Here is a 12,546-nt window from a genome sequence, read left to right on the forward strand (position 1 = left end):
ATTTATCTAGCAAAATATATTGGAAAAATCCACTTAGATTGACATAGGTGTTTTACAATTTTATCTATCTTTTTGACACATATATTTTAGTTCTCATTTTATTTTTAAATGTGTATTGTCTTTCTTAGACTAGACCTTTTCCTGAAAAGACAAGGACATTTTCAGTAGGCCATTCAAACACAAAGGTATGGGAAAGGCAGTGAGAACTATTAATCCTGTTTCCTTAATAGAGTGGTAACTGTCTATAGAAAGTCTCTTAACTATAAAACCTTTTAGTTAACATTATTTTCCTTGGAGAGTTGGTATTGTAAAAAATTAACCTCCCTTAACAGAGAGGAATTAATTTTAATACTTCTCATGTTTTAATAGCTCTCTTTATAACCTTAATAGCAGCAATATGAGCACATGATGTTCAATACATTGAAAGCATTGAATTAATATCCTTAGTAGAAATGCTGATATATGTTCTTTGTGTCCAAATACTCCTGAAATTGAAAATAAATGCAGCCAGGTGTGGTGGCTCACACCTGTACTTTCAGCACTTTGGGTGGCCTAGACAGGAGGATCACTGAAGCCCAAGAATTCTAGATCAGCCTGAGCAACAACATAGTGAGACTTTGTCTCTACAAAAAAGTAAAGACCAAAAAAAGTAGCCAGTTGTGTTGGTGCACACTGTATTCCCAGCTACCTAGGAAGCCGAAGTTGGAGGATCACTTGAGCCAAAGGGGTTAAGGCTGCAGCGAGCTGAGATCATATCATGTGCACTTTAGCCTGGGTGACAGAGAAAGGTCCTGTCTTAAAAAGAAAAATAAATAAATAAATGTTAATAAGTCAAGAAGACTCAAGAACTCTAATATGGTTAATCAGAATCTAATATGAACGTGTATAAAAGTTGAGGTTGTGTTGGGGGAAACTAGAATATCAGACACTAGAGAAACTATATTCATAGGGGTTTGTAATTCTGGATTTGAATTGATTACGGATATTAATTAGCTGAGCTATACTGGCAAAAAGACTTAAACTGCACAATTTTGATAGCTGAGTGCAAATCACATGACTTTATTATAAAGACAATTTGAATGTGTGTCCTTTCACTATCTCAATATGTCCATGTTCATCACAACATAAAAAGTTTCACAATCTTATGTAGAAAAAAGTGACCACATAGGCTCCGCTTCAGTGCATGGACTGCAAAGGCAATGTCTGTTGCTGCTTGCTATAGTCTCCCCTGAGCAGAATCATCATTTTATTTTTGTATTCATGGGTCAGACATTATTACTGTATGGTAGAAAAGGTGTTGGAACAACGCACCTGATTAATTAGGAAAGAAGTGTTAAAAACTCACCTAAGCTATTTGAGTACTTAGTTCCCTTTTGATATGGAGTTTGTGGTGGGGTTCGTTATTTTCCTACAATCTATGCGGTTTGAAGTCAGACAAGTGTTAATGGAGGAAATTATAAGATTCACTGTCCAAACCAGTACGCACCAACCAATAGAATAGCAATCATTTCAACAGTACAAGGATAACCATTTTTACATTTTGAAAAGTTTACACGTTTGTTATTCTCTACCCTCCAAATCAACAAATAATTTTAAAGCTCATTTCAGAGAAAATAAGAAGGACTATTAGACATATTCTTTAAGGCAAAAATATTGAAATTGATATGAAAGTAGGTAGTACTCAATACTACTGGTCTACGTTTTTAAAATACACACAATGTTAAACGTTAATATTATTGTTTGTTGGGGTGATTAGATCCAACACCAGGCCCTGTGGGCTACGAAGTCCAGCGGAGTCAAAGGAATGAAACAAGACAAGTTAAGAGTGAAAGTGGGACCAGGGGGCCAATGCTAGTATGGAGGCTGTGAAGGCCCTGAGCTCTGGAAGCCCGCACTATCTATCTTTTTGACACACATATGTGTGTCAAAAGATATGTGTCAAAAAGATAGATTTATTGTTCATCAAACAAAGAAGCAGGTGGTGAGGATGTGGGGGTTGAAAGAAGGCGGTGTATCAAGCACATGATCTACAGCTCCCTGTTACATTTTAGCATCTTCTTTGAAGCATATGGAACATGTTCCACTACTTGAGATAATGGGAAGCATGTTCTTCTAGTTTATGTTCTTCGATCTATGAACTTGGAAGTGCTAGAAGCAAGGAGCCAGCAAGTCTAGACACATTACAAAGGTCATGAGGGATTTTAGGCCCTGAGTCCTGGATTCCATCCAAGCCACAAGGGGTTTTATGCCCTGGACTTAGATTGTGGTGCGGCAGGGCAGCCTTTTTACCTAGTGGCACAGAGCTTGGTGTTCCAAAGGCCATAAGGGGTTTTAGACCCTGAGCCCCCCAGACACATTCCAAGACTCTTTTACATTATGTCAGACATGCAAGTCCCTGCCTCAGCTTTTTTCCCGACACTCAGCTTTTCCCCAACATTGTTGGTCTTCTAAAATTGTCACCAAAAAAACAAAATTGGAAAAAATTATCCCTACCAGAAGACAACAAGAAAGAGATTTTCAGACAAATAATGGAATTCTTTGGTGGAATCAGCCCTGTTCTCTAAGCCCTCTGTTCTCTGTGTCTAAGCCCTCTGTTCTCTGTGTCTAAGCTAATTCATTTCCTGAAGTGAGAGACCTATCACCTCTATTTATGAATTAAGCCTCTTTTGAGAGTTAGAGCCTGTTACGTAAGAGCTGATTTTTCTCACTTGTAGAAAGCAACACCCTGTTACACTGTGAGGGAATAACCATAAATGTGAATTCTCTCTATACCATCACCAAAAGGGTGTGTAATTTCTGCTTGGTGCAAGGCCTTAGGAATGAATGAAATGTTAAGAAGCAGCTGTATCTTCTCTCTGTAGAGAATCTCCATAGGTTACCCTTGTTTGAAGTTGTTGTTTCTATTTGAAAGGCCTGACGGATTGCAACATTTGACTTTTCCTAACTTTTTCAGCAGATATATAACTGCTTTCCATGAATGACCTATTTAAATTTCACCATAAAATAAATATGTATGAATCCATTTCAAGTGCATTGTGATATCTAAAAAATATCTTTGGTAATATAATCCACTACACTTTTCTTTAATAAAACTTTGGAATGCCATAACCTAAAAAATATTTTTTTCCTTTACTACCCTTGTATAATTTTAGAATTAAATTTCTAGGGCTTAGTAATTTCTTTTCCACTTATAGTTTATCATCAATCATCATCATTTCTCCATTTCTATACTTCATGAATTTAAATATTATTTTAGAATTTGCTTTTTATCTTTCCCCCCAAATTTGGTTTTCTTTTCATTAGTAAGCACACATTTTACGAATAACAATACATATTTAAATGTTCATAAATCTAGATCTTAAATGAAGAGTAAAATTCAAATTTACATAAAACTTACATTTAATGAGAGACTATTATATATGTATATATGTCTATATGATGCTATCTGCACAGTATTTTGCATGAATTTGCTTATATTCACCCTCTAACAGTGAAAACAGATAGCTATTTCTAAGATAACTCCGGAACAAGTATATGCATGTTTTTCAATAGGTTGCCAGGCATATTTTTAAAAATTCAAACTGGAGAAATGAATTATTAGACTAAACTTTATTCTGTATCTATTTATTCTTTCTCATTTTCATTTTTCTTCTACAGAAACAGAGATCTAACAGGATTTTCCCTAACAGGTCATATGGATTTTTAAATTCAGATTCAAATCTAATGTATAACTTTCAGTTGACAGACATATTCTGCCTATTGAAATTTTATCTTTGGAGTATAAAAACCTTAGCAATATCAAGGAGAAAAGTAAGAAAAAAAATTTTTTGCATAGAGAAAACACTTGAATAGTGACAACCTGATACTTGAAAATTCAAAAACCTACATAATGAAAAATGCAAATATTTTTGCAAACATGACCTGAAGCTAAAGTATTTGACTACATTTGCTTTTAAGGACTTACACAGTAAAACACACAATATTTACACTATTGGTGTATCTTTCCCACATAAATATAAACATTATTTTTCCATTTAAAAGTTTAAAAATTACTACTTCTATAGAGATAAAATAATTTGTTACAAATAACTTTAATAATGGTTTTTTTTCAGGTATCAGAATATGACATTATTCATGAAACATATAAACTACTGGCTTATTTGTCTTTCTCTTTTAGACAGATATTTGTGTGTGTATATGGTTTATAAGATACTGTAAACTACTTAATAAAAAATTATTTATAAATGGTAATAAACCAAAGTAGAAAATAAAGGTACTTTACATCAAAGTTTCAGCGTGTTTCCACAGTATATAACAATACCTCACACTCAACTGAAAATATAAACTCAATAAAGATGTAAGTAACCTCTCTACTAACTTGTTTTTATTCTTGAGAGTCATCCTGTTAATTAAATTTCCAATACTCAATAATCTGTTTATTTCTTAAGTTTCAAACAGCATAAAGGCTTCCTGACTTCCTAAAAAAGATCTTATTTTCCCTTAGTGCTCCTCAATCTCCCCATCCAACTGACAGCTAAGCATCAAAAGTAAGATAGAAATAATTACCATAAAAACAAAATGTTCAGCATGTTATTCATGGTAACTTGGTCTTCAGGAAATCTGTGAATATGGCTAATTTTTTTTTAAGTGAACAGACAGATGGGGGTAAAAACAGGAGTATTGCTTAATATTTATAATCATATGAGATGAAGAATGGATGAGCAGAAGGCCCTATCTTCTCTAATGAAAATTTACAGTCCTTTGCTCAGTTTGAAAACCTGCACCAATTCTCAGATTCAGAATACATCCATAAAAAGAGACACTCCAGCTACCCACAAAAACGGTCTCTGCAACACTATAGCAATTGTATATGGTAGAAATTACCCAACTTTTTCAAAAACAGGACTTAAAGTTATTGGGGTTTATTATTTTACTTATTTTGGTAGTTACACAATGAGGAATAAGGAATACTCGACTCTTTTGAAATACATTGGATAAAGATGTGAGTTGGCATACATTGCAGTTATTATATACCTTTCCTTCCTGCAGTGTCTCAGTGAGCACTAATATGCAAGGACTCATAAAATATCTATTCAAATGATATGAGTTCTTGAATAATATTACTTCATACTAAAGCAAGTATGGCATTGAGAACATAAACATGGGAGTTACTGACTTTACTACATATTGCAGTATTCTAGAAGCTGCCAGTCTTATAATGTGATGAGCAGTCTCTGAAAGATATAGTTGAGGTGACAGCTTGAAAATAATACTCTGAACAAAATGTGTTGAGGTTTCAGTAATATCCTAAAACAGTGGTCATTATGTGATACTGTGTTGTCAATAGGTAGGCTATAGGAAGCAGGAACCAAGAGGGGATTAGGAGTGGACCCAGTGACTCTGGAGAAGTGTATGTGTTTCCCATCTCTGCAGTTCCAGGTGGATTGATCTAGAGTCCCAGGTTTTCAGAGAGAGACAGCTTATATCAAGGGTCAGAGAGAAGACATCCACAAAACAAACTTTGCTGCTGCCTGATCACATTTGGCTTCCCATGCCAGTAGGATGGAAATTAAAGCAATGGCCTACCAGTCTGGCAGAAGTAAATTACCCTGATCATTATAAAGAGTTTGTATCCTTTTGTATTGCTTCTACATTATGGGGCAGGTGACATTATGTATGACATTCAAGTGATCCCTTGAGGTAATTTTTATTCTTCCATAAACATTTCTATTAGTAAATGGACAAGAACAGATCCTATAAATTGATAATTACATTCTAACTTGGTCTTTAAACACTTTGAGAATGAAGGTTTGGTCCAACTCAACAGGCAAGCCATTGGAATTGGCAGAGGTGCTAGTTAAGTGGAAGAGGGAACCAGAATAAATATAATACCAAGGTAATGAATATATTCAGGAATGTGGACCAACTAGAGCACTGAGACTCTATATTTACTTTCACTAACATTTCTCTTGTAATGACACCCAGAAGTTGTGAATAACTAGAGCCCTAAGGAGGCTATAATCAAATAAAGTGAATATAATATGAAAAGTATTATGTTGCAGTATGTTTCTTCATCTAGTTTTGAGAGTTTTGTTATGAAAGGATGCTTTTTTAGCATCAATTGCAATAATCATGTAGGATTTGTACTTCATTCTGTTGATAACATATATCATGTCGATTTATTAGTGTATATTAAAGCATCCTCACATCCCTGGGACAAATCCCATCTGGTCATGAGGAGTGATCTTTTTAAGGTGTTGTTGAATTCAGTTAGCTAGTATTTTTGTTGAGGATTTTTGCATCAGTGTTCATCAGAGATATTGGACTGTAGTTTTGGGTTGTGTGTGTGTGTGTGTGTGTGTGTCATTGTCTGGTTATGGTATCAGGCTATGAGGCTCACATTGGCTTCATAAAATTAGTTTCTAGTATTCCCTCTTCCTCTATTTTTTAGAATACTTTAAGGAGGATTGGTATCAGCTTTTTAAATGTTCAGTAAAATTTATCAGTGAAGTCATTGGGTCCCAGGCTTCCCTTTTCTAAGAGACTTTTTATTATGATTTTGATCTCATGACTTATTATTGGTCTATTCAGGTTTTGGATTTCTTCACGGTTCAATCTTGGTAGTTTGCATGTATCTGGAAATGGATCCATTTATTCTAGATTTTTAAATTTATTGACATATGGTTTCTAATAGTTTTCTCTAATAACCCTCTGAATTGCTGTGGTATCAACTATAATGTCTCCTCTAACTTCTCTGATTTTATTTATCTGGGTCTTCTTCTCTTTTTCTTAGTCTGGTTAAGGTTTTTAAATTTTATCTTTTCAAAAAACAAAATTTTTGTTTTGTTGATCTTTTGGGGTTTTAAAAATTTTAATTTCATTTATTTCTGCTGATATTTATTCTTTTCTTCTACTAATTTTGTGTTTGACTTGCTCTTGCTTTTCTAGTTCTCTAAGATGTGTCACTAGGTTATTTATTGTATCTATATAATTCACTCTTAGTACTGTTTTTGCTGTGTCCTATACATTTTGTTATGCCATGTTTCCATTCTAGTTTGTGTTAACATTTTTTTAAATGGTCTTCGTAAATTCTTTATTGATGTTCAGGTCATTCAGGAGCATATTTTTTAATTTCCATGTGTTGGTATAGTTTCCAAAGTACCTGTTTTTATTGATTTGTAGTTTTATTCCATTGTGGTCAGAGAAGACATTTGATATTATTTCAATATATTTGAATGTTTAAGACTTGTTTTGTGGTCTAACATATGGTCTATCCATGAGCATACTCCACATGCTGAGAAGAATATTTATTCTACAGCCATTGCATGAAAAGTTCTATAAATATGTATTAGTTCCATTTGGTCTATAGCACAGTGTAAGTCCACTGTTTCTTTGTTGACTTTCTGTTTGGATGATCTGTCCAATGCTGAAAAGTGGATGTTGAAGTCTCCAGCTATTTTTGTACTGAGGTCTATCTCTCCCTTTAGTGTTAATAATATTTGCTTTACATATCTGGGTGGTTCAGTATTGAGTGGCTATTAAATTATTATAGTCTCTTGCTGAATTGACCCTTATATTAATATGTAATAACCTTCTTTGTCTCTTTTTATTGTTTATGTATTAAAAATTGATGTTATCTGTTATAAGTTTAGCTACTCCTGCACTTTTTGGTCTCCATTTGCAAATGGAGTATTATTTCCATCCATTTATTATTAGTCTACATGTTTCTTCATAGGTGAAGTGTGTTTCTTGCAAGTAGCATATAGTTGAAATTTGTTTTTAATCCATTCAGCCAATCTGTGACTTTTGATTGTAGAATTTGACCCATTTACACTTAATATAATTATCGATCAAGATTTGCTACTGCCATTCTGGTATTTGTTTTCTGATTGTTTTGGGTCTTCTCTTCCTTCTTTCCTTCTTGTCTTACTTTTTATGAAGATGATTTTTTTCTGGTGGTATATCTTTTTTTTTGTATTTTTTATGTATATGTGTTGTAGGTTTTTGGTTTGAGGTTACCATGAGGTTTGCAAAAATAACTATTAACCCATTATTGTAAACTGATGACAACATTGCAAAAAGAAACACACAAGCAATTAGAAAAGTAGTGAAAACTACACTTTAGCTTTATTTCCCCTGAATTTTTTTGTGTCTATTCATCTTATTATATCATCTATGTCTTGAAATGTTGACACAGTTATTTCTTTTGAAAAATATTCCTAGGAAGATATGAGTAGTTTAACACAATTACAGTGTTGTAATATTCTCTACTTGTCAGTGTGCTTATATTATCAGTGAGTTCTGACCTTCATATGGTTTCTTATTGCTCATTAACATCCCTTACTTTCAGATCGAAGAACTCTTTTTAGTATTTCTTGTAGAACAGTTCTAGTGTTGATGACATTTCTCAGTTTTTGTTTGTCTGAGAAAGTGTCTCCCCAAGTTTGAAGGATATTTCCCCTGCATATACTATTCCAGAATTAAAAGGGTTTTTTATTTTTTAATTTTTTATTTTGTATTTTTTTTTTTTGGTGGTGTTTTTTCTTCAGCACTTTAAATATATCATGTCACTCTCTCCTGGATTCTGAAGTTTCTACTGGTAAGTCTGCTGCCAGACATATTGGAGCTCTTTTGTTTTTTATTTGTTTCTTTTCTCTTGCTGCCTTAGGATCCTTTCTTTATCCTTGATATTTGGGAGTTTGACCATTAAAGGTCTTGAGGTAGTATACTTTGATTTACATCTGCTTAGTATTCTATAACTGTCTTAAACTTGCCTATTGATATCTTTCTCTAGGCTTGAGAAGTTCTATCTTCCCTTTTAATAAATCTTTTACCCTTATCTCTCTCTTTACCTCCTCTTTAAGGCCAATAACTTAGATTTGTCCTTGTGAGGTTATTTTCTAGATGTTGTAGGTGTGTTTTATTCTTTTTTATTCTTTTTTTCTGTCCCCTCTGACTGTGTATTTCCAAATAAACTGTGTTCAAGCTTATTAATTCATTCTTTTGCTTGACCAGTTCTGCTATTGAGAGGCTCTGATGCATTCTTCAGTATGTTAATTGCATTTTTCAGCTCTAGAATTTCTGCTTCATTTTAAAAATTATTTTGATTTCTTTGTTAAATTTATCTAATAGGAATCGGAATTCCCTCTCTGTGTTATCTTGAAGATCATTGAGTTTCCTCAAGCCAGTTGTTTTGAATTCTCTGTGTGAAAGTTTACATCTGTCATCCTGGGATTGGTCACTGGTATTTTATTTAGTTTTTTATTGAGGGTTGGTTTTCCTGGATGGCCTTAATGCTTATGGATATTTGCTGATGTCTGGGCATTGAAGCATGAGGTGTTTATTTTAATCTTCACAGTCTAGATTTGTTTGTATCCACACTTCTTGTGAAGGCTTTCCAAGTATTCAAAGAGAATTGAGTGTTGTAATCTAACTATTTAGTCACCGAAGCCATATCTGCATTAGGCAACACCCAAAGTGCAGTAATGCTGTTTCTCTTATAGACTGATAGAACTACCACTTTGAGGGTCTTAGGTAAGATCTAGGAGAATTCCCTGGATCATCAGGCAGAGACCCTTGTTCTCTTCTTTTAGTTTGCTCCTCAAAAATGGGGTGTCTCTCTCCATGCTGAGCTACCTGGAGTTGGGGGAGGAAGGACACAGCACCCCTTTGGCCATCGCCATTGTAACTGTTATGGGTAGGACCTGAAGCCAGCATAATATAGAATCTGGCCCAAGGCCTGTAGTGACTGTTGCTAATTACTGCTAATGTTTATTCAAGGTCCAGGGGCTTTTAATCTGCAGGTGGTGAATCTAGCCCAGCTTGTGTCTTTTACTTCATGGCAGCAGGTTCCCTTCTGGCCCAGGATGGGTCTAGAAATGCTGTCTGACAGTTAGGTCCTGGAGTTAGAAACTATGAGTCTACTTCTTTCTTGTTGTGCTGTGGCTGAGCTAATATCTGAGTTGCAAGAAGTGCTCCTTACTCTCCCCTCCCCTCTTCCCAAGTGGAAGGAAGGAGTCTCTCTCAGGAGCTTCAACCTGTTTTGCCTGGCATTGGGGGAGTAGTGAAATAAGCACTCCCTTGGCTGCCCCAGCTCATGTCTTAGTAGGTTATATGCACCCCAAGGTCACTGGCACAGAGTCCAGAACAACCAGAACTTGCCTAGCAGTTGCAGTCCTTGTCACCTAGACTGTCTTTCAAGTTTATTTAGAACCCCAGAGCACTTTATCCCATAGTAGTGTGGCTAGCCAGAACTCAAGTTCCAACCACTATGATAGATGATTCTCCTCTGGCAAAGGCTAGTCTAAATTCTCGCTCTGTAAGTGCTACCTTAATTTTTCCCTGTGTTGTTTTCTGCTGTGAAAGGTCAATGGTGAGTTCCAATGCAAGGTCCCACAATCACCGGACTCTCCCTCTCTCAAGCACGTCAGGCATGTGAATTCCCTTTCTGTGCACTGTGGCTGCTGTGGGGAGTTGGGGGATGGGGGGACAGAGGGTAAGGGTGGTGATGGCAATTCAAGACTGTTTTTTCTGCCCTCTTCAGTGCCTCTTTCCTTGACATGATGGTAAAATCAGGTACTGTGATCACTCATCTTTTTTCTGGTTTTTACGAAGGTGCTTTCTTGTGTGGATAGTTGTTCACTTTAGTGTTCCTGATGTGGCAATGATTACTGAAGGGTTCCATTCAGTCATCTTGCTTCACTTCCCCAGGATATAATTTTTAGTTGAGAAATAGCTAAAATATTAAATAGTATTTACCATTTTGTAAAAGCAATAAAACTGAAATATTTATAATTTCTTTTCATATTTTTCCTTTATTTTAGAGTCTGTGAAGAAAATTTTATTTTGAGCTGTATCAATGCATCTCTAAAAATGTGGGTTAGTTCACAGTAAGTTTTTCAAAAATATTTTAACTGTTTTTTTTTTTTAGAATAGAGCATTTCCATTCAAGTTACTAATGCCACATGCTAACTTAAACAATATCTTGACCACACAGTGGAACATAAAAGACTTTCAATAATCCTCTTTATTTTTGTTGTTGTTTTTCCCTATTATTAGCAAGAACAACAACCAAAAAAAACTAGCCATAAATTTCACTCCACTTTCTAATTGCCAATTATCTCATCTTGTTTTGAATTTCCTTAAAATCTATATGAACAAGCAATATAGGAAAGGAATATGGGCTTTATTTGGGAGGTAAGAATTGGCAGAGAGCTAAAGTAACCCATAGATGAATTATCCAAAAGAATGATGTTGAGTAAAGAAGGTTTAGAGTGATAGGGAAGAATTAACATTAATGTATGTGACATTACATAAAGGTAAACCTTTATTGGCTCCAGCACGTATTTAGATGTTACCTGCCTGTTATTATTAGATGCAGTTGTTAACCTTCATTATCTGTATATTTGAGTTATTTCTGAATAAATTGTTATTAGATATTTTGTTTATTTTATATTGAAGAATGCCACATTTAGAAGAAAAAGATAATTCCAAGAAAACTTGTTTTTCTGATTTGCTTTCAAATTTTAATTAATAATTTTATTTATAGAGTTTCTCAAAAAATAAAAATAAAAAACAAAGAACAACCCCCAGCATGAGCTCCAGTCTTCTATATAATATTAAATTGCCTCAACTAAAGACTTGTATCAAATTCACTTTCCTTACTGATTAACTTGGTAGTTACTTATTACATTGAAATTTAAATGGACTAATCAAATGTTTATTTCGTAATTGTATTACATTAACCCTGATTAAGGATGTATTTATCGCTTCAAGGATTACATTAAAATGTAAATGCTACAACTGCTGATTGATGGTAAATTACATCTATCAAGTGAAGCAATTACTAGTGAACTACAGTAATTGATCCGAACTCTTTTCTATGTTTGTGAATTCATAACTGCATATATAAGTGAATATGCTAACTTTTTTGAAAGATAAGTTTCAACATGGAAAATTAGCATATTTGTAATTTACAAATTCTTATATGTCTCTTCCCTAATACAAGTCATTAAATAAAATACAGTCAGTAATTTAAAAAAAATCTTTATTGGAAATGGACACAGAACTATAAAACAAAAATATAATTTCCAACAAAAGTATTCAGATCCTTTTTGTTTCTCAGGGAACAAGAAGGGAGTGTAAGAATTTTAATGGCTTTGCAGAGGCAGTTTTGTATTAGTTAAGTGTTTCAGAAAGTTTGATGAAAGAAAGAACCTAAAAAATACTTTTTAAAATCCAACCAAACTAATCTTACAATATCATTCTGAAAATACTTTTACTATCTGTCTAGTTCATTTGTTTGGGCTATAGTGGGAGACTTCCTTTGTCTTTAACCCTATGTTCTTATCCAATCTAAATTTAGAGTAATCAAGTTGCATATAAAATATGAAAATAAGACATTTAAGTTTCTTTTGCTCATTATTTTTTTAAAAAGAGTGTTCTCACTTCTAAGTGGGAACTAAGTATTGAACACACATGGAAATAAATATAGAAATAATAATGGACACTGTGAACTGCTAGATAGTGGAGAAAGAGGGAATGGAG

Source organism: Trachypithecus francoisi, unplaced genomic scaffold (genome assembly GCF_009764315.1).
Source record: "Trachypithecus francoisi isolate TF-2019V2 unplaced genomic scaffold, Tfra_2.0 Lachesis_group0, whole genome shotgun sequence".
Lineage (NCBI taxonomy): Eukaryota > Metazoa > Chordata > Mammalia > Primates > Cercopithecidae > Trachypithecus > Trachypithecus francoisi.